Source organism: Zea mays, chromosome 8 (genome assembly GCF_902167145.1).
Source record: "Zea mays cultivar B73 chromosome 8, Zm-B73-REFERENCE-NAM-5.0, whole genome shotgun sequence".
NCBI lineage: Eukaryota > Viridiplantae > Streptophyta > Magnoliopsida > Poales > Poaceae > Zea > Zea mays.
The window spans coordinates 108,980,308-108,985,127 of record NC_050103.1 but is presented as its reverse complement, the minus strand read 5'-3'; the positions used below and the strand labels follow the sequence as shown (position 1 = coordinate 108,985,127).

The 4,820-nt window shown below is 44.0% G+C and overlaps 1 long non-coding RNA gene across 1 annotated transcript; it reads right to left on the bottom strand.

The window, feature by feature from the left end:
* Nucleotides 1-3,483: 3,483 nt before the first annotated feature.
* Nucleotides 3,484-4,493, bottom strand: LOC103635675 (uncharacterized). Its single transcript, XR_557553.3, has 2 exons — nt 3,814-4,493; nt 3,484-3,737 (listed from the first exon to the last, which is right to left on the bottom strand). It is a non-coding gene; the product is annotated as an uncharacterized lncRNA (long non-coding RNA).
* Between the last annotated feature and the right edge of the window lie 327 nt (nt 4,494-4,820).

Sequence of the window (4,820 nt, the reverse complement as noted above, 5' to 3'; positions counted from 1 at the left end):
GTTCAAACGCTTGACACACGATACCACACCTTAATCCTTATTCCAATTTCCGTCTCGTAGACAACGCATCCCCATGGACCGTTGTCCACAGACCATCATCATTATGACATCAAAATGGATACAACCAATTCCTGACCTCGCGCGAGTGCTAGAAAAATCACTCGACTTCTACCGAGATCCCTAATTAATAAAGCAACTACTCGACCTAGCATACTAGTATCCATCTCAAAAAGGAATCCTGAGTTCATGCAACTAGGGTTTCAGTCAACTCCTACACTTAAGTGCACAGTACAAACCTACAAACATTAAGTGTAGTAAAATAGCATATATAAACGGTTATGCATAAAACCGGGGCTTGCCTTTAATTTAACACTTAGAGAGTGTTTGCTGGGGGAGGTACTCGCTTGGCGAGCATCCACTGGTTATGTCCATCACCCTTCAGGTCGTCCACCAACTGCATCTTGTGGGTGGCACCACATCACTTGCATGATCATCATCTCTCGGTCCTAAATGAGATGCATGATGCATATGTATGAATATAATGAAAAATAACACAAGATATACAAGACACAGTGGCGAACTAAACATTAAATGGGAAGATACCGTAAACAACCATACGCTAGCATTAGTTATCTACACGTTATCGGCGTCCGACATTAACACCTTTAAAAAGACAATAATATTTTATTTATTTGCGCAACACAACTACGACATTACAAGTATGCGCATTTTGTTTATTTGGATACGGCTTTTCATTAGTTCTCCTATTGATCGCACACAAGCATTACCGACAACACAAATTCAATAGAGGACCTAAGCGTCAATATCTATGGAACTCCTATATCGCAATCACTAGAGAAAGGAACATATAAAACAAGACACACATGTCATCTCCAGCTTAACCATGGCAAGTCTACATTACTTAAGAGCAAACCAACATTTTTAGCGAGAAGGGTGATCTAAACAATCAAAAGCGCACTAGCAGAATTTTTGGACAGCAAAACAGCAGTCACTTGTTTCAGTCATAACTCACAAGATATTTAACCAAAAATAGTAAACTAGGACTTTCTAGAAAGCTTGAAAAGTGCTTTACAACTTTGGTATTGTCATCACAGCATGATTAAACACTTAGCAAGGTCAAAAGGTGTTAACGCAACAGCGCTGTCCAGATTTGGACAGATTCAGACTTATGACTTTAAAAATTCATAACTACAGATTCAGATATCCAAACAAAGTGATTTTAGACTTTCTGGAAAGCTAATTAAATGTTCTACAAATTATTTATAAGCATCCCTGGCTGGTTTAGCATGTATCAAGGGTAAAATATACTATGAAGGCTGTGCTGTCCAAAACTGGACAGATTCAGTCTTCACACTTCAAACACATGTAACTAAATCTTCAGACCACCAAAAAGAGTGATCTAAGACTTTTTGAAAAGCTTAGCAAAAGTACTACACAACTTTTATAATCACCAAGGGGTGATTCCATGTTGAACTGAATCAACAATTCAGTTTTCGAAATCTGTTCTGTCAGTGGACAGAACACAACAACCAAGTTGTAAAACTCGTAACTCTTAAACCGTCAGGCCTATGGTTATGAAATTTTAACACAAGCAAGATTAGAAAAGCATCTACAACTTTCTTATAACGACCATGAACAGATTGCAACATTAAATTGAGCAAACAATGCAGTTTCTGAAATCTGTATAGAATTTGGACAGATTCAGTTACTGAATTTGTAAAAAGCACAACTCCTAAACTGTCAGACCTATGACTGTCAAATTTTAACACAAGTAAGATAATAGAGCTATCTACAACTTTCTTGTGACCACCAATAACTTATTTCAACATTAACTTAAGCAACCATTGCAATTTCTGAAATCTGTTCAGAAACTCGACAGATTCAGGTGATGGGCTTGTGAAAAGCACAACTCCTAAACAATCAGGTTTATGGCTGTCAAATTTTAGTACCAGCAAGATAATCATGTTATCTACAACTCTTCTCCATGACTTTTCTACAGAAAACATGATTTGGTTTATCAAACAAACAGCACAACGAAAACAATGCGTGCAGCCCAAAACAGCAACTAATTTATTTCAGCTCCTATACAATTCAAGAATTGCCGCATTCTAAGTGCTTGAATTATTCTAACACCTTACCCTTCGTTAGAGTTGAATTAATTAAATGAGGACTAACAAATAGACTTACAAATTTTATCCAAATCATTTAGTGCACTAAAATTATCACATACATTTAACAAATGCATTCACCACGTACATAGCATCATTACACACGACCTTGACTTAACCGCAAGGGAAGCGATGACTACTCCAGCATGTCACCACTTCATCACACCCATTCATCGCCTATGCTCACAGTAATTCATTTCTTGCGGCACAGGCACTCAAAATCAATCCACACTACACAAAATACACTTATCTCTTATTTATGCGCAGACTTAACACCTTTTGGGATAAAGCGTCACTATAAACACCTTACACCTAATTGCCTTAGGAACATACTAGTTCACTCGAAGACATCTATTCAAGTCATAAGCACAATCATACACTTATTTGTGAAGCACAATTTAAGGAACGCCTAACGCGTATAGACTCGACTTATAATTGTAGAGGAAGTGATGACTACTTACGGCATGACATCACCTCTCTAATTAAGCCAAGATAATTCCCACCTATATTGACCAAACATTCATGTCGAGCACACTCTATTGTTGCCATGCCTCGCATACAACTATATTGTGGCGTGCACTCGAGACACTTCGGTTCAATTTAACGCAATCACTACTACTACGCATTTCGGCATACACGTTTGACAACACCGTGCTCAGGCAAACCCACACTTTCTATCCACTTATCCCATCCAACCAACACCACGACGAATGCATAAAATATATTTACAGAGACTAACTCATTAGCCGACTATGGAAACCACTAAGCATGTTTTACGCTTTATTTAATTTACCACAATTAACACACTACTTTACGACGAAGTGCTTTAGCAAACAATTAATACATCTGCGACCCACCTCTACGACGCACAAAAGAACTATTGTACCTACACATATATCCAATCCAACAACCAAATAACATATCGGCTCACCCACACACCTACGTGTCCCCACGACACGCACAAGGCATCAACAATACCTACCGACCTATTATTCACCATACGAACGCAGTTACACACCGCCTACTAGTTTTTAACATAATCCTCATATAGCTCGGAATTCCAACTACTCACTAACAATAAATCATGCACGACCACTAATATACGAACTCCGACACTCATGTATTAATAATTCATCCTCCACGCAAATTAGCATTTTCTAAACTACTCGTCACATTAATAAATATACCGCCTATATAATCATGAATCCCATCACATTGCATAAAACAAATACACTTTTCACATAAACACATATCGATGCATTTCCCAAAACATAATCCGCATTTTGTAACTTAGTTTTCGTATTAAACAACGCATCGCATATTTTCCAATCAAAATAAAAATATAAAAACATCCGAGTTCTTTTCTACTTTATTTTCTTTCTACTCGCGTCCATTCATACAATTATATTTTCACGCACATATTCACGTCATCGACTAAATCGTAAATGAAACAAAAGCAACCTGGCCGGATTGGTGAGTCGCATGTGCTGTCCACCGGCTAGCATTTCGTTGCATAGGCAGAGCACGTGGCGCGACACCGATAGCTAGCTGCACACAACAACGTCGATTTACTGATTTAGTCATTTCATCGAGCAAGAGAAGCGCGGGACGGCGAAGAGCTCACCGCGGACTGACGACATCGCGACGGGGACTGCGAGATCGACGGCGGGTGGCCCGTCCTGGCGAGCGCGACGCAGCGGAGGGCATCGCCGCTGCTGCTGCTCGAGCGGGGACGCAGACCGGTGGAGGAGCACGTGAGGAGGAGCTCGGCGTGTGCTCCAGCCCGGTGCCGAGGGATGGCAGCGGCCAGACTTGCCGGAGAAGAAGGTCGGCGTGGGGAGAACTTGAACTGCAAGAACAGCAGGGGGAGGAGGTCGACGGCTACTGGCTGAGGGAGACGGTGGGGAAAAAAAGGGAGCCTGCGCTAGTGCCCACAGGTTCGAGGGAAGGCAGGGAGAGGTGCCGTGAGCACATGAACTCGCCGGTGAGCAGAGCATGCCGCACAGGGAGCAGAGGGAAAAGAAAAAGGAGCAGGGGCGCTGCTGTGCAGGGCTGGACGGCCATGGGGAAAGAAGGGGGGAGGAGGAAAGGGAGCCAGCTGGGGCGTCGGCGTGCTCCCAAGGAGCTTCTGCTCCTGCGCGCACGAAGCAGAGGGAGGAGGAGCTGCCGCCATGCCTGGAGGGGGCGCGCTAGAGAGGAAAATCTGGGCGCTGGGAGGTGGAGGCGCCATGGCTGCTGGCTTGAGGAAGATGAAGGGAAGGAGGGGTGCACGCCCATGGAGGAGGGGAGGACCTGCAGCTTGCCCACACCCTTGGAGCCGAGGAGAGGAAGGGCGCCATGGGGGGGCTCTGTGTCCTGCTGCAAGCGCCATGGAGAGGCTTGCTGCCGTGGAGATGGCCAGCTGGAGCAGAGGGGCGAGAGGAACTCGTCTGCGCCAAGGAAGGGAGCAGGGAGCGCCAGGGTTGGGTGCTCGGCTGCTCAAGCCTCGTCGGTGCCATGGGAGGAAGGGAGCCGAGCTCCCTGCGCGCTAGGGAAGAAGGGGCTGCGCGTGGGGGAAAAAGCCAGGGAGAAGAAAATGGCGGCTAAGGAAAGTGAGGGGTGGGAGTGAAAATTTGCCAAGTGAGCACCCCT